Source organism: Notamacropus eugenii, chromosome 1 (genome assembly GCF_028372415.1).
Source record: "Notamacropus eugenii isolate mMacEug1 chromosome 1, mMacEug1.pri_v2, whole genome shotgun sequence".
In the NCBI taxonomy this organism is placed as follows: Eukaryota; Metazoa; Chordata; class Mammalia; order Diprotodontia; family Macropodidae; genus Notamacropus; species Notamacropus eugenii.
This window is the reverse complement of record NC_092872.1, coordinates 187,623,795-187,642,627: the sequence shown is the minus strand read 5'-3', so window position 1 is coordinate 187,642,627 and position 18,833 is coordinate 187,623,795. Positions and strand designations below refer to the sequence as shown.

General features: G+C 36.8%; 1 protein-coding gene across 20 annotated transcripts in view; it reads right to left on the bottom strand.

Moving 5' to 3' along the window:
* Positions 1–18,833, bottom strand: part of ADD3 (adducin 3) — a 168,236-nt gene that overhangs the window by 80,568 nt on the left and 68,835 nt on the right. For 16 of the 20 annotated variants that reach the window (XM_072621937.1, XM_072621999.1, XM_072622031.1 and 13 more), the window contains one exon: positions 16,642–16,767. The exons of 3 other annotated variants lie outside the window; for them this stretch is intronic. The gene's annotated coding sequence lies outside the window, so the exon portion shown is untranslated. Of the gene's footprint in view, positions 1–16,641; positions 16,768–18,054; positions 18,210–18,833 lie in introns of all 20 variants that reach the window. One more of the 20 variants, XM_072621945.1, reaches the window with a different exon arrangement.

The following is an 18,833-nucleotide window of genomic DNA, read 5'->3' as shown; positions in this document are numbered from 1 at the left end:
ACTTGACCTATGTCACAGGTAGCCAGAAAGCCATGATTTAACCCAATTCCCTTGAGTCCAGTGATCTTTACACAGAACTACAATGTTTTTCTAATGGATGGATTTTCCCCCTCACTGACAGATTAGGCAAGAAAGCTGCCTTTAGTTGGTGATAGCAGGGAAGATAAGAGACTCTGGGACAATGACAGAAGGGCTAGAAGAGGTAGGGAAAGAGAATTGACCCCAGAGGATCATTTGGTAGCTTTCCAGATGATCCAATCCCCCAAAAATATTTATTAAATATCCTCTGAACTAGGTACGAAGGATACAAAGACAAAGCAAAATTCTTCCTACCATTAAGGAGCTTACACTCCATGACAGTGGGGTGGTGGTGGAATGTATATCATGTAACTAGAAAAGCATATACAAGTTATTTTGAGGAGGGGGGAGCATCAAACAACTATAGGGAATTGAGGAATTAGGAAAGGCCTGGGTAGGAACAGCATATGATCTTAGCCTTGAAAGAGGCATAAAAGCATGGCCAGGGAGATTGAATGCCAAATTCAGTTAACAGTAAGAAAGATAAATGAGCTGGACTTGAGATTGTGTGAAGGGGAGTGAGGTGAAATAAGCCTGGAAAAGTAGACTAGAATCTGATTGTGAAGGACTTTAAATGCTAAGCTAAGGAGTTTCTTAGTTCATCTCAGAGTCACTAGAGAGCCACAGTAGGTACTTGAATCAAGAAGAAATATGGGGACACTTGTTCTTTAGGAAAATTATTCTGGTAGCTATGTAGGGAGAGACTGGAAGCTAGGAACCCAACTAGGAGGTTATTACAATAGTCTAGATAAAGAACTGATGAGGACCAAACTGGGATGGTGGTAATGGAAGTAGAGAGGATATATGAAACAGGTGCTTTCAAGGTTGGCTACTGTTGAAGGCAGGTGAGGTAAAAGGAAGAAGCAAGGGTGATACTTGAGGTTGCAAAACTGGGTGTGTGAAAGGACTGTGGTGCTATAAATAAAAATAGGGAAGTTTGGAGAAGAGGTAGGTTCAAAGGAGAAAACAAGTTCCATTTTGAACATGTTGATTTTGACATACCTATATAATAAGCAGTTGGAGAAATCCAGTATTAAGAGTAGAAAGAATACTAGATTTGTATTCAGTGGACCTGAGTCCTGAGTTCTGCTTCTTACTATATGGATGATCTTGGGCAATTTAATTAATTATTTGGGGTCTCAGTTTCCTCACCTATAAAATAAGGGGGTTGGATTAACCTATAAGGTCCCTTACAGCTTGAATTCTATGATACTATGAGGGACTAGGGGTTCAGGAGAGACAAATTAAGACTGGATACATAGTTATAAGCACTATCTGCAAAGAGACAATAACTGAGCCTGGGAAAGCTGATGAGGAGAGAGAAAAGTAGGAATGAGTTGAGAGACAAAAAAAATAATCTTAGAGAAAATAAGAAAGTCTAGAACAAAACCTTGTGGGACATCTAGGGCTTGAGACACAGATAATGATGTGGCAAAGCAGAAAGAGGATGGAAACTGGGAAAGATCGTGAGAGTGTGAGAAAAGCGAGTAAAGGCAAGGACAACACAAAATTTTCTTTAGAAACTGGGTTGTAAAAAGGAGGAAGGTGAATGAAAGAAGCATTTATATAGCACCAACTATGTGCCAAGCACTGAACTAAGCACTTTACAAATATAACCTCATTTGATTCTCGCAACAGCCTTGTGAGGATGATGCTTATTATTCCCTTTTTTATTTGAGGAAACTGAGGCAAAATGACTTGCTCATGATTACATAGCTACAAAGGGTCTGAATATGGATTTGAACTCAAGTCTTCCTGACTCCAACTCCAGCCCTCTATTCATTGTGCCACCCAGTTGCTCCAGGAAGATCTAGGAAGACAGTTTACTATTTTTAAACAATTACCCCTAAGGTATTATCTAGGCCTCTAGTACTTTGTCCAGGATAGCAGGTCTAGGAGGGAAAGTAAGCCTCTTCAGTCTTTGATTACTATGCATATCCTCACATAGCTGACAATTCCAAATATCAGTCTCCCCCTATTCAAGCTCATTCATTAGACTTTAAGCTTCTTGAGGCAGCAACTGCTTTACTGTTGTCTTTGTATCCCCAAAGACTAGCACAGCATCCAACAGAGGTAAATCCTAGTTGAACTGAAGAGCATTGCTGGTGGGTGAGGCCCAGTTTCAGTTTGGGTGTGGCCCCGGCCACACCCCTCCACTAAGGTATGGAGGTAGTGGAAGCAGAACAGATGGGTGCCTGAGGATCTCACCCCAAATATTAGTGCTTAGAGGCAGAACACCCTAAGTTCTTCTCCCCTCCTCCCTAGTTCATCCTCAGTGGGGGCTAATTTAATCATCATGTGTCCCCCTGGGCTCTACTCTGTGAAGAAGAGCTCAGGGTGACAGTCCTTGTAGACTGTGGGAAGGGGAAGGATCTGGTTAGCACTTCTGCAACTCCAGTAAGGGAGGGGCTGGAGGGCTGGCAGTCCCACTCACTTTTATCTCAATAGACTACATCCGATTTCCCACCCACACCTGTCCTGTTATGAGGCTGCAGTCTTTCCAAGTTTTGTTCCAGCTAGCCAACTTCAAGACTTATTTATTAAGCACTTACCATGTCCAGAACTTTGTATTAGGTGCTAAAGAAGATGACAAAGATTAAACAAAAATGGAGTCCCTGTTCTGTCACAGTTAATGATTTATTATGTGGGTACAACACAGGCATCTAGGTGATTTAGTAAGAGAGCATTGGGCCTAAAGTCAGGAAGACCTGAGTTCAAATCTGGTCTCAGACACTTACTAGCTGTGCAACCCTGGGTAAGTCACTTAAACTCTGTTTGCCTTAATCCAATGAAAAAGGAAATGGTAAACCACTTCAGTATCTTCGACAATAAAACCCCATGAACAGTACTGGCTTACTATGGTCCATGGGTCACCAAGAATCAGACATGACTGAATAACACCCAATATATACACAACTAAGTAATATGAAATAATATATAAATACATAAGAGTCTAGCAAACAAAATGCTTTTTTGAGGTCTAGTGTACCACTAGTAACTGAGGAGATCACCTTTGAGTTAAGCCTTAAAGAACAGATTGGAATTCTAATAGGCAGATATTGATGGGAAGGGGGAGAGGGTATTTCAGGTACGCAGAATGTTTTTGAGGTTTTAGGATTATAGTGCTACATGTTTCTCATTGATTGATCTTTTTTAAATTCACTGACCCAAAAGCAATTGTTGAGATTTTTCTTCAGCAGAATCTCATCTTAGTACTCTTGGATTTGCATTTTGCTGGAAATGTCTGTTTTTAAGTCAAACTTGACTTTCCCAGCTGCAGAGGAAATGACAAGAAAAGAAAAACACAGCCAATAGATATCAACAATTAATTCCATCCACAACTACCCAGCTGTTTGTGCATGAAAGAATCAGCCAGATTCCTTTTGGGGTTTTCAACACTGAAAATTGATACTGCACATTCAGAGACACAAGCTGTTTGTAACATGTCAGGAATGTGGGTAAGATCACAAAAAGTTGAAGAGGATAAAATGAAATCCAGATCCAACTCTCTTTAGGACTTACCAGTGTAATTTTACATCTGAAGAACCCCTGTACACCTATATTTTTGCGTATGAATGCACACACACATTTTTTTTTTAATTCACTGAAAGATATTTCCCCTCTGATAAGAATGGCAATCTGCCAGCTACGTCAGAGTCGTTATTCAGAACAGACACTGATTTATCAGCACAGAGAAGGTGTGACATTCTCAGGAATCCATATAACCAAAAAATATTGAATTCAGCAAACCCTTTTAGATTATACAATCGCTTGTACAAATGTATTTTTTTTAAGTTTCCTTACAAATATGAAAGTTACTAGGAGTTAATATTTTGCCTGTGGATAAAAAGAAAAGCAGGTTCTTCTGGTTAGCAGAAACATTATTCTGACATATGCATGTACCTGCCATTTTTAGGAATTTAGGTACATTTAATCAATAAGTCTTTATTATATGCCTACTCTGTGCCAAGCACTGGGTTAGGTGTTCAGGACACAAAAACAAAAAAAATGAAATAGTCTCTGATTTCTTACATTTTATCAGGCAAGCCAGAACCTTAAAAAGTATATATGAAACAAATACCAAAAAAGAAAAAAATAGGAGGGAAGAGGTATTATTATGTGGAGGAAGAAGGATCAGAGTGTCAGGAAAAGCCTTATATAGATGACCGTGAAGGAATCCAGGGGTGCTGAGGCAGAGGTGAGGAGGGATCACCTTCTATACATGATGTGAATGCAAAGATGAACATTATGTATAGGAAATACAAAGAATCAGTCAGCAAGCATTCACTATTTCATGTTTACTGTGTACCAGGAAATATGCGGATAAAAAGAAAAAGTGAAAAGGGTGTCTTTAATGGTCAGTTTGACAAGTCTCATGTAACCAAGATTTTCCTACTTATAAAACATCTTCCTAAGATGCCAGGCAAAACAACAGATTTAATAACCCTCTGATGTAAGGGCATGCCATACTGAAAGTTCTCATGAAGAACCCAGTCAGTTACTTTGAACACCCATTCTGTTCAGACTGATGATGCAATGATGCTAAATGTTATGGTACTACCCAAGAAACAGCCACAGGCTGGTGGCACAGTGGATAGGGTGGAGTCAGGAAGACATGAGTTTGAATACTACCTCAGAAACTCACTAGCTTTGTGATCTTGGACAAGTCACTTAATCTCTCTATTTTTGTTTCCTCATCAGTAAAATGGAAAAAATAATAGTATTTAACTCACAGGGTTGTTAAGAGGATCAAATATGATAATATTTGTAAGCTGCTTTGCAAACTTTAAAGAACTATATAAATGCTAGCTGTTATTAGTTTGCTAATAAAGAGAAGACAAATTAGAGCTGGCAGGGGTTTCCACGCAAGCCATAAGCACTCTGACTATAACTCATCTTCAGTTTTATCTCTTATTCAATCTTCTTCATATGCTTTTCATTATAGACAAATCGGGTTATTCATCATTCTCCATTCTGTCCTGCTTTGGCCTTCCTGTATGCATTTGTATTGACCCAACCCCTATTCCTGGAAAAGACTACACCACATTGTACTTTGCACATAAGTAAAATTAAAAAAAAAAATATTACTTCCGACAGGGTCAATGTCAGATGCCACTTTCTCTATGAAACCCTCCTTCATTTTCAAAGCTTAAAGTATTCTCCATGAATCTCTTATCCCACTATTTGACCTCATATTATATGTGTATTGCAACATACTATAGTTATTTGTGCACATAATCTGTCCCTCCTCAAGTTCAAGATTCCTGATGGCAGAGACCATAATCTTTCATTTCTGTTTCCACTGTACCTAGCACAATACTCTGCATACAACAGGTTCTGGCTACATGTTATTGTTTTTTACAGGAAAATATGACTTTATTACCATGTTTTTCCTAAACACCAATGAACAGCTAATACTGCTTTGTTGCTGGGATTCAAGCCAGTTCAACTAATTTTCTTCATCTGCAAAATGTAGGGGTTGAACCTTAAAATTACATTCTAGCTCCAAATCTATATTCCTAACTGATCTTGAAGTTATCAGAGGCTAAAGTCAAAGTCTTCCAGTAGGGAGTGGGACTCTTCTTGGAATATATGCCAAAATGAAAACAAAGCAGGAGAACTGAAGAGGTTCTTAAACAAATATCATTTAGTTAAGGGAACAAATGAGGGAGGAGCTGATGGTTTAATCTTTGGCTGATGGACACGTATACTTCCACAAGTCTGATATCATCAAGGACTTAAGTAGTATCAGGGATGATCTTTGCTTGGAAAACCTCAATTCAATAGGACTTTCAGCTTAGTGTAAAATTCCCCAAGAGAGTGAGGCTAATCTCGAAGGCTGGCTAAGAAGAAAAAAGCAGGGCAGAGTTTGGCCTATCTTGGTCAGAATAGAGCCGGTGGGCAGCAATGACAAGGAGCTCTTACCAAATGAAAAAGTCATTAAGCTCTTAGTACATTAACCAAAAATGGCTTTATTCATACATAGTCATGACATCACTAACCACTAAATTAGAATCTCCTCTGGGGTTCCACACAACTTTCATACAGTTAACAGACAAAATGATATCTGAAAGTCATGAATGTTGGTCACAGACTCAGAGCAAAAATACCTCCAGAGAATGCCTAATTCATCTCCCTGTTTTTATATATAAGAAAAGTGGGACCCAAAGACATAAAATGACTGACCCATGGTCACACGACTACTTAAGAGAGTAGTTTCTGATTCTCTTGTAAGTGCTTTTTTCACCATATAAAACTGCTCATCAAAGGCAAAGAACATGTAAATTAGTTGGGAAGGATGGTATACTTCAAGTGATCTAGGAGAATCCTTCATTTCAAAAGTTCATTGGACATCTCTCAAACTAACATATTTCTACTGAGTTCTCTTTTGTTGCCCCTCCCCCCTTTTGTTTTTTATTTTAAATCAAAATCAAATCAGGAACTGACAAAATCTTGGCATGCTAAGACAGGTACAAGTGTAACAATTCCTGAAAGACCACATCAGACGCCTATTTTCTTACTGTCTTTTTATCTTCAGTATGATAAGAAGTGTAGAGAACAGGATCAACCTGATACTGTAGAGATGGCTTGTGTGTGTTCAACTGGGAGCTGTCGAGGTAGACCTAAAGGACTCAAGGACTGAAAACATTGGTACGCAAACTTCAGAAGAGGTGGATGGGAATAGAAAAATAGTGGAGAGTTAAGAAGAGGGTCTCTGAGCATAATAAATAAGATCATTATTTTAAGTCTCCCATGTGCAAGGCACTAAACCAACAAATAGGTAAACTGACCTGACACTGAGATTTAACGCCTCCCAATTAATTAGAAAAATTCTTCCCTTTGACTGACTTCCAATTCCAAAATTCCAGTATTTCCCTTGGCAGGAATACTGAAGTGTAGCCTATTGAGAAGAACACTGGGTTAGCAGCTGAATATAGCCTTGGACAGATCACTGATGCTTCTCTGAACTTTAATTCCCTTAATCCCCTCTATTTCTCACAGGGCTGATAAAATCAAAGGAGATAAGAAATGTAAAAGTGGTTAGACAACTATAAAATACTCTAGAAATCTAAGATATTCCCATTGTTATTAGCCTTGTTAACAGGTGGTCCCTATTGGTTTTTGAAGCTATTTGAAAGTTGAATTGCCTGGTTTACATAAAATGAAAACAATCCTAAAACTAAACTGGTGGATGAGAAGTCTGGTAAAGTCTTTGAAAAAAGTAGAGAAGTTGTCTTCAAAACAGGTATGGGGGAATGGAGCCAAGATAGTGGAGTAGAAAGACGCATATACACTAGCTCTTCCCCCACATCCCATAAAATAATTGTGAAGAAAGACTGTCAACAAATTCTAGAGCAGCAGAAGCCACACAACAATGGAGTGGAGGAGATTTCCAGCCCAGGGTAACCTGAAAAGCCAACGGGAAAGGTCTATTGCCCCAGATGCAGAGTGGAGCCCAGCCCTGGCCAAAGCTGCATGGTGCTGGAGAAGGACATGAACAGGCCTCAGGGCGGAATCCCCAGCAGCAGATCCCTCAACCCACAGGTGCCTAAGGTCAGTGAGAGGGTTTTTTCAGCTGGCTGAGAAGGGAGGAGGGTCTTCCCACAGCTCTGGCCTCAGGCAGCAGCAGCAGCAGAGACAGAATCAGGGGGCCAGCAGCTCCCACAGCAGCTACCATCCACTGTTGAATTGTAAAACCCCTGGGGGAACTGAGCAGCTGATTCTTACCTCAGTCCTGTGTGGCGGCCCTGCCCCTACTTAAAGCTTCTGCAAGAATTGAGCAGCTGATCTTTATCTCACACTGAATGGTGGCCCTGTCCCCTCCTAAAGCCCCTGGGGGAATTGTGCCCTTTATCTGAATCTCAGCCTCCAGGTGCTGGCTTGCTGGAACTGAAGGCCAGGTGGCTGTGGAGAGGAAACTCTATTAATTCATAGATTCTGGGCACAAAAGTTTCTGGTTGCTCCCAGACCAGTGTACACACCTGACTGTGCCACCCTGGAGGAATTGAGATCTTACAGATGCCCAGAGTATACCCTACTCTTGACAAAAGACCCAAAAGTCAAGTAACTGGTTGGGAAAATGCCCAAAAAAGGGAAAAAAAAAATAAGACCATAGAAGGGTACTTTCTTGGTGAACAGATATCTCCTCCCATCCTTTCAGATGAGGAAGAACAATGCTTACCATCAGGGAAAGACACAGAAGTCAAGGCTTCTGTATCCCAAACATCCAAAATAAATATTCAATGGGCTCAGGCCATGGAAGAGCTCAAAAAGGATTTTGAAAATCAAGTTAGAGAGGTGGAGGAAAAACTGGGAAGAGAAATGAGAGAGATGCAAGAAAAGCATGAAAAGCAGGTCAACATCTTGCCAAAGGAGACCCAAAAAAATGCTGAAGAAAATAACACCTTGAAAAATAGGCTAACTCAATTGACAAAAGAGGTTCAAAAAGCCAATGAGGAGAAGAATGCTTTCAAAAGCAGAATTAGCCAAATGGAAAAGGAGGTCCAAAAGCTCACTGAAGAAAATAGTTCTTTCAAAATTAGGATGGAACAGATGGAAGCTAATGACTTTATGAGAAACCAAGAAATCACAAAACAAAACCAAAAGAATGAAAAAATGAAAGATAATGTGAAATATCTCATTAGAAAAACAACTGACCTAAAAAATAGATCCAGGAGAGACAATTTAAAAATTATGGGCCTACCTGAAAGCCATGATAAAAAAACGAGCCTAGACATCATCTTTCATGAAATTATCAAGGAAAACTGCCCTGATATTCTAGAACCAAGAGGCAAAATAAATACTGAAAGAATTCACTGATCATCTCCTGAAAGAGATCCAAAAAGAGAAACTCCTAGGAACATTGTAGCCAAATTCCATAGTTCCCAGGTCAAGGAGAAAATATTGCAAGCAGCTAGAAAGAAATAATTTGTGTACTGTGGAAATACAATCAGGATAACACAAGATCTAGCAGCTTCTACATTAAGGGATTGAAGGGCTTGGAATATGATATTCCAGAAGTCAAAGGAACTAGGACTAAAACCAAGAATCACCTACCCAGCAAAACTGAGTATAATACTTCAGGGGAAAAAATGGTCTTTCAATGAAATCGAGGACTTTCAAGCATTCTTGATGAAAAGACCAGAGCTGAAAAGAAAATTTGACTTTCAAACACAAGAATGAAGAGAAGCATGAAAAAGTAAATAGCAAAGAGAAATCATAAGGAACTTACTAAAGTTGAACTGCTTACATTCCTACATGGACATGGAAAGACAATATTTCTAACTCTTGAAACTTCTTTCAGTATCTGGGTAGTTGGTGGGATTACATACATACACACACACACACACACACACACACACACACACACACAGAGCAAGTGAGCACAGGGTGAGTTGAATAGGATGAGATCATATCTAAAAGCCTTTTAAAGAAGAGTAAGTAACAAGCAACATAGCACTGTGGACCCCAAAGTAGTCCCTTTCTCAGCCCCAAGGGTTACTTTCTGAGAAGGACATAATCTGTATGTTTTCTTAGCTAACAGCCTAGAGATGAAACACTCATAAAACCCTTCCCAAATTTTGAGAAAGCAGCATCAGGGAAATCTTTAGGAGAAGAAATGAGTAGCACAGGATTACTAACCATAATTTTTTTTAAGATTCCTATTATTCAAGGAAAAACAAAACTGCAGAAACCAAGAAGGATTAAAAAAAAGATTTCCAATGGTGGTAATATTTTGGAGAGAAAGTAAAAGTGAATCTTTTTTTTTCCTCTCCCAAAGAGGAGTTTACTATTAAAAATATCACTTTTTGCCTTGGGCAACCTCATCTGAGGAGCTGAGGCAATTTAATGGAGAAAGGGATCAAGTGTTGAACCTACAACTGGGAAGACATGAACGCACTTCTAGCTTCAGACACTCATTAGTTCTATGACTCCTTTTTCATCATCATGATGCTTTTTACCTAGCCTGTTAACTTTTGTCTGCCTCAGTCTCCTCATCTGTAAAATGGGGATGATAATATCTCTCAGGGTTGTTGTGAGGATAAAATGAGATATATGTAAATATTTGCAAAGCTTAAAGTGCTATGTAAATCCTAGGTATTTTTTTGTCCAACAACAATATGTGTTGGAAAAATATGCTTTTCATTTCAAATAAAGTGTCACCAAAAAAACCCAAACAATTACTTTTAGGAAATACTAAGATTAGGTATAAATAATATCTCTATAGGAACTTTACCAAAGAAATTGAAAAAGTTTCACCAAAAAAAAAATACCACTTTTCAGAAATACTAATATTAGCTATAAATAGTATCTCTATAGGAACTTAAAAGAAAATGAAATACAGGTTTATTCTGCATAATTTTGCCCCAATGAATATCATTTCTAAAAAAATAAAATCATGAATAGGGTCTTGAACTGGAAGGTACACAATCATCTGAACTGACTTTTTTGTTTTAACTGAAGGTTACAGGATAGATGAACTAATGCTGAGTGAAGTGAGCAGAACCAGGAGAACATTGTACACAGTTAATAGCAACATTGTTTGATGACCAACTTTGATAGACTTAGCTTTTCTCAGCAAAACAATGACCTAGGACAATTCCTAAAGATTCATGATTGAAAATGGTATCCAAATCCAGAGAAATAACTAGGGAGTCTGAATGCAGATCGAAGAATACTATTTTCTCTCTTTTTTCTTTCTTGCAGTTTTCCCCTTTTGTTCTGATTCTTCTTTCACAATATGACTAATGTGGAAATATGTCTAATATGATTGTACATGTATAGCCTATATCAGATTGTTTGCCATCTTGAGGAGGAGGGAAGGAGAAAAAATTTGGAACTCAAAATCTTATAAAAAGTGAATGTTGAACACCACCTTTACATGTAATTGGAAAAAAATAGAAAACTATTATAAGAAAAATTTTAAAATGGTATATAACAGAAAAAGATAAACCCTGAAGATTACAAAATAAACTCCACTGTAACATAACTATTTTCTTTTATAACTAACTACTCTTTTAAGATCTCATTTACCTAATATGTAAGTATTAAGAGGTATGCTCATACTTATCTTCAAACATTATTTTAAGTCATGAAAGAGCTAAACTAAACAAAATATATAAATTGCACATCTGTCCTCAGGTGTGTAATGACATAATATATTCACAATCCAGCACTCCAATCATTCAGCAGTATCTGGCAAATAGCTCAATAATCACCACTCTGCCATATGTGGAATGTGCAACATCTATCGATCTCCCAGCTCTGCAAAGGGGTGGGATGAGAATGTCTTCTCGTATCTCTTCTTTTGAGTGATCTCTGTTCTTCATAATTTTGCAGTATTGACTTTTGATTGTTTTTATGATTGTTCTTTCCATTTACATGATTATAGTCCTTGAGTACATTGTTTTCCTGGCTCTTCTTGCTTCATTTTGCAGTGTCAATCTTTCTATGCTTCTTTGTACTCATCATATTTATCATTTCAAATATGGATAGTAATTTGATGAACCTTTCTCAAATTGAAGGGTACCTATTTATTTCCAGTTCCTTGCAATAATAAAAAGAGCTGCTTTAAATATTTTGAGGTTCACAGGGACTTTCTTGTCATTGGCCCTCCTTAGGGCATAGAGCTATTAGTGGAATCTCTAGATCAAAGTATGTGAATCTTTTAGTCACTTTACTTTCATAATTCTAAATTGCTTTTCTTATTAACAGTTCCACCAAGAGTGGGGCACATATGAATTTCAGCAAAAATGAAAAAAAAGTACAACTAAAACTACCAGCACTGTATTCTGTTAAAGAATACTCACTGCCTAACAATGACATTGATATTTGTGGAAGATGGCCGGATAGTTTTGGTTTAGAAAAATTTGGATAAGTTGGTTAAAAGTCTATAAAAATGCATGCATATACACACTATGCATACAATATGCATATATTATATACAAGTTCACACATAAAGATTGGCAAGTTGAATGCCTAAAAAATAAATGAGCTCTGCTTTCTATGATAGTTACCATAAAACAGTAAAATCAAAAATTTTACTAATTTCCACATTTAAGTATGTGTAGCTAAAGTACAAACTATTGTTTGCTCTTCTGTTACAAAGACTACATATATTATATGTGTGCATATATCTGTGAACTGCTTTGAGAAAACAGATAATTGCAATAAATATCTGAATTTGCCCAAGTCCCTACTAAAAAGCAGCTGAACTCAAATGAGATAAAGTATGTAAGACATTTTGTAAACCTTCAATCACTATATAAGTGTTAATGATGATGATCACCATCATTGTCATGAAAATAATAATCATGTATTACATATTAACAACATACAGTCATATAACAACAGCAACAATTGTAATGACCAATTCTGGTCCAAGAAAACGGACGATGACATATAGCTCATGTCTCTGCAGGAAAGTAGCTGATTATTTCCCTGATTTGGTATTATTGGTATGGAATACTCAATGCAATGTCACTTTTGTTTAAATGTTTTTCTTTGTTAAAAGGAAGGTTCAAATGGTGGGGAAAAAGATGGATAAGGAAATTATTACGAATTTTTTAAAAACACATCAATTAAACTTTAAAAACAAACAAGTTGCTCTGTTACATTTAAAAAGACCTATTTACTACATAAGGCAAGACCCATTTGTACCTTCTGAGTATGCATATCTAATATTTTAATATTTAATATAGGGGAAAACAGGCTGAAAAACCTGTCTGTCTTCCAAAACTAGAAGTTCTGAACTTTTGATAGTTAAATTCTTCATCAAAATTTATTTCTTCAGAGAATTTTAGGAAGGTCCATCAAAATATGAGTTGCTTAAAAGTGTTTCCAAGTCACAGAAGTGAGAACTGGTTCAAACAGACAGACTTAGACACATGGACACAAACAGAGATACAGACAGAGACACACACACACACACACACACACACACACACACACACACACACACACACACACACACACACACACACACACACACACACTCTCTCTCTCTCTCTCTCTCTCTCTCTCTCTCTCTCTCTCTCTCTCTCTCCCCTCACACCCTCCTTTGGTGAATTAAGGAGGGGAGGAGCTAGGAAAGAAGAGGACAACAGGAAAAAAATAGAAGTGATCAAAGATAAGAAAAACCAAGTAACCTCAGCAGAAATAAAAGAGGCACGCCCACAGAAAGATAGTGAGCGAACAACTTTGGTTTTGTTTAACTGAAAGATCTTACAATCCTCTATGTAAGGAAAGAAAAAAAGAGTATTTTTACAATGGGGAAAAATTTAGGGTAGAATAAATGGCTTTCACATTTAGAACCAGTTTAATAAAGGCAAAATGAAGCAATGGTAAGAAATCAAACCCATCACAATTGAAAAAAAAAAAGATGGGAAAGAAAAGTACTGTTCTTTTTATTGGGGGGAAGCGGGGGAAATGTCACACAATAACTAAGGGGCTAAGTATAATATTCCTAAGTACAAATCTGATCATGTTATTCTCCTACTTAAGAATTTACAGAGGCTGCCTGTTATAGCTAGTATGAAACACAAAACTCCTCAACTTGACATTTAAAGCCCTTCAGAGTCTGGTTCCAGACTTCAACTAAGGCTCAGGGAAGAGCTCAGAATAGGAAGAAAAGAGGATTAAGTGGTGTGGGAAGCACCCTACAATCCTAAAAGGGAAAAGTTGTTTCTGTATTGTGATAATCATTATTTTATAAGGATTTCACTTTTGAAAATAGGCATTCTTACTTTAGTTTTTTTTCAGTTGTCTTGTTTATGTATCTCCAGGTTTACTGTATATGCCTCCTTTCTTACATTCTACAGTTCAGTCAAACTGGAATTCTCTAACTCATTCCATCCCTGGTCTCACTCAGTACCTTTGCACAGGCCATGCCCTTTGTCTCCCTGGGCCTGGAATATACCTCTGGCTCTCAGAATTCCCAACTTCCTTCCTGGCTCAACTCAAATGCTACCTCCCTACACAAAATCCTTCCTGATTTCCCTAGTCATTAGTGTTCTTGCTCCGGTGTGCCTACTCTCTCTGTCTCTCTCTTCAAATTATTAATTTTTTTTTGGCAAGTTTATCTTTCTAATAAATATGAATGCCTTAAAATTCTATTTTTGTTTTGTATTCTCACTGCCTAGCACAGTACAGTACTCAGTATATATATATCAGATGTGTAAAAAATGCTAAGGGTATTGGATTGGAAGATGAATTCAAGCTTAGCTTCAAAATAGCTTACTTTAGAAGTAAATAAAAACATGACAAATTTATTTGCAAAAAAATAAATACTACAGCATAAAACAATGAAAAGAGTGCTAGACTTAGAGTCAGAGAGCTGACTCTTAATCCCTACAAATGCCATTGTTCTGGGTATAATACAAAAAGTGAAAAGTTACCTTTGCTATTGACTCTTGTTTTATATAGAGAAATAATTCTGAAGTGAGACACCATAAATTCTATGAAGATTAAAAGCTGTAGTGTTTGTTGGCCAATGGATATACTTTCTTTATTGCTATGGTAGTCAAATGAACAAATTTGACATTTACTAAGCACTCACCATGGGCAGAGAGCACTGTACAATCAGGACATCAAAAAATGAATAAAATGTAATCTCTGTCACTTAGCAATGATATATCCAATTCTCTGTTCAATAACCAAAATAATCCCATTATTACTGGAACATTCTTTGGGGAGAGCAGTAGGCATGGTTGCTAGGTGATAAGTGAAGATAATATTTGAGATTTTTTTACATTCTAGGTGAAGGTTAAAGAAGCTTAAAAAGTTTAAGGAATCTACAATGGTTGGGTTATTACAGAGGACTTGATATTTCAGTACAGTCAGCATCCCATACACCACTGACAAACACTAAGACAGTTCTTCAACACATACACACAGAGAGAAATATATGTGTGTATGTATATCTCCCCTCTCCTGCTACTGATCCAACACAATAAATGATACAGTACTAACAAAGCCAACACAACATTTGGAGTTGCTTTTGAGTTTAATAAAAAAAGGAGAGAGGAAGTGAGGTAAGACACATTTGCTGTTTTAGCATTTCATAATAACTAATAATTAGATAAGACATGTTTGGAAAGCTTGTCACCAGAGTCAGTCACTACACTTAATTGTTTTCTCACATTTAGGGTCAACAGTTAATTTTTCTACTGCACCCTCACTCCCTTCTTTCCTATCCATTATTGACCCCTTGAAATGAGATGCTATCCTAACTACACATGTATAACCTATATTGAATGGCTTGCCTTCTTAATGAGGGTGGGTGGAGAGAGAAGGAAGAGAATTCGGAGAATTTAGTACTCAAAGTTTTAAAAACAAATGATAAAAACTGTTTCTATATGCAACTGGGAAATGATATATATAGGCAATGGGGTATAGAAGTCTACATTGTCCTACAAGAAAGCAAGGGGGGAAAGAGATGGAGGGGAGGGATCTAAAGAAGAGCAGACTGGGGGAAAGGGTAATCAGAATTTATGCCATATTGGGGTGGTGGGAGGGGTTAGATGGAGAGAAAATCTGGAACTCAAAATCTTGTGGAAATGAGTATTGAAAACTAAAAATGAAAAAAAGAATGAAAAACAAATAGGTTCTAGCTCAATTCCATCACAAAGTGTAAAAGAAATAAATTATGAAGAAAATAGGCTAAATTAAAAATATAAAGGAATGAGATACAATCCATTTTTTTTCACAAGCCAATTTAGTAAGTGAACTGAGCCAGCTCCTTCTCCTAAGGATGAATTTATAATAGGACTTCAGGGACCATAGTTTGGGATAAATGACATATATTTAAGAAATGTATGTCATCTTGATGAATATCTGGTCACTGGATTCAGATGGCTCTGGAGGAGAAGTGAGGCTGGTGACCTGCACAGCCCTCCCTCACTCAAAACGACATCAAGTGCAAGTCATGTCATTACTTCTCTGATGGCATAGTCTTTGGCAATGAAGGATGAACACACACAGGAAGTGTTCGTACCCAGCTTGTTCTATGAACCCAGTTTTGATTTTGCAAATACATTAGCATGTAAACACAATGTTTAGTGTTTCTCCTAAAATCAAGCAAGTTAGGTAATGGGAATTACTGAAAGAAAAGCACTATCTTAATCATCAAATGTTACATGCTAAACTGTTTATTTCCTGAAAAAGTCAAAACAAATCCTAATACTGTTGGTAACTTCAACTATACCAATGCAATACTATTGTCAGTTAAGTAGTTTTCAAATCAGCATATTAACACAAACCTCTTAGTCTATGTCAAACATGTATATTAACAAAATATTATATGTATGTACCTTTTATTTTCCCAGTCCCAACTAGCCCTTAAGGAGTTTTATTAGCAGTGTTTAAAAAACGTTCCATCTCTCTGAATTCAACTGTTTCACCTCTCCAAGATACTCCTCTAGTACAAAATGAACAATTTAAAGATTTATCTAGTGTTAAAAAAAATTTAAAACATTTACAAAACTTAATCCTGCTTTGTCATTTGTAATTTTTAAAAATTTTCTAAAATTAAAGTAAAAAAGGAAATAACATGGAATCACTAACCTGAAAACAAATGGCCAAGATTTGTTTTGTCTTTTTTGTTTGGAAATTCAGTTGTCCCTCTCTGCTGGGTTAAGATCTCCAAATTTCCTACTCCAGCCAGCACATCTCCGTCTTGCGAAATTGTGCCTTAACAGAATAAATGACAAGTTGCTCCAATCCTTACTGTAATCAGAAACTTTACATTCAAGTTATCCCCCTTTTGCCCTACTACTGTTTTATCTCATAGCCCAGGAATCTGACAGTAAATGTGATATGGAAACTTATCTGCTAGCAGAAAGCTATTTTCATGATATGTTTTTGAAGAGCAAGAGGTGAGAGAGAAAAGGAAAGGCAAGAGGAAGAGAAAAATCCATCCATCATTGCTCCCCAGGCAGTGGGAAAAGCAATTTGCTTTTTGCATATTTTTTTCTATGAAAAGTGCCCATACACATAATTTTTTTTAAAAAAAGACTCACAGTCATGATCTCAGTGCAGTAAAATTAGTAAATGATAGACAATTGCTATTCTAACATTTCACAATCCAAATTAAATAATTGTAAAGTATATATTTGCATTCTTAATAATAGCTAACATGTTTATAGTGCTGTTAAGATTTAAAAAGTTCTTTTATACATTATCTCATTAGACCCTCATGATGACCCTATAAAGTAGGTAGCAAATACCATTACTCATTTTTACAAATAAAGAAATTGAGAGGTCAACCATAACTAATACATATTTAAGGTAGGATTTAAACCTCCATCTGTCAGGTATCTTCTGACTCCAAATCCAAACACTCTTACCAAAGTGTCTCTCAAAACAGGATCAGAAAACTCTGTTTTTTAATTTGCTCTTCTGTTTCCTTGAAATTTGATCTTGGCCAAATTAGTTCAACTACTGAGTCTCAGGCTCCTCATTTGTAAAATAAGAATGACATTCTACTATCTTTTATATACCTCACAAGTTGGATGGATCAAATAAAATATTCTACGTGAAAGTATTTTGAAAACTGTTGTTTTAGGCTGAGTCAATATAATAAAAACGACAATTCTAAGTTAATTTATTTATTTAGTGCCATACAAATCACATTACCAAAGAATTATTTTATAGACCTAGAAAAAAAAACAAAATTCATCTAGAAGAACAGAAGGTCAGGTGAAGGAAGTACCAGATTTCAAACTATATTACAAAATGATAATCATCAAAACAATTTGGCAGTGGCAAAGAAAACAGAGTGGTAGGATGGGAAAAGGACCCATATATACAAAATATTTATAGCAGCTCTTTTTGTGGTGGCTAAGAACTGAAAATTGAAGGGATGCCCATCAATTAGGGAATGGCTGAACAAGTTGTGGCATATGAATGTAATGGAATACTGTTGTGCTATGAGAAAGGATGAGCAGACCGACTCCAGAAAACCTGGTTAAGACTTACATGAACTGAAGCTGAATGAAATGAGCAGAATCAGGAGAATAGTGTATACAGTAACAGTCACATTGATGACTGACTTTGATAGACTTAGATCTTCTCAGCAACGCAAAGACCTGAAACAACTCCAAAAGACTCATGGTAGAAAATTCCATCCACATCTAGGGAAAGAAATATGGAGTCTGAATGCATATCAAAGCATACTACTTGCTCTTTTGTTTTGTTTTGTTTCTCGTGGTTCCTTCCATTCATTCTAATTCTTCCATACAACATGACTAATGTGAAAATATGTTTAATAAGAATGTATATGGAGAACCTATATCAGACTGCATGCTATCTTGCGAGGGGGGGATGTGAGGGAGGCAGAGAAAATTTAAAATTTATGGAAGTGAATGTTGAAAACTAAAAATAAATTAAAAACAGAAAGAAATACTTGTATGTACTAGTTTAGAATGAAATAAGCAGAAGCAACATAAACAATGATGCAAAGAAAGAAACAATAAAATGAAACTGAGTAATTGTAAGTATCAATCTTGGTTCTGGAAAAAAAGATAATGAAGCCTACCTTCCTCCTCATGGCAGAAAGGTGGGAGACTATGGGGTCAGAATGCTGCATATATTTTCGGACAGGGCCACTGTACCTGGTATTCTTGCATAATTGTTCGTCTTTGTTCCAAGGGAGGGTTCATTGATAGGAGGAATTTAACAACAAAACACAGTTCCATAGGGTATAATGTGAAGAGAGTAAGATAAGGAACTTGTCAGGAGTACAGTTGACATGAATG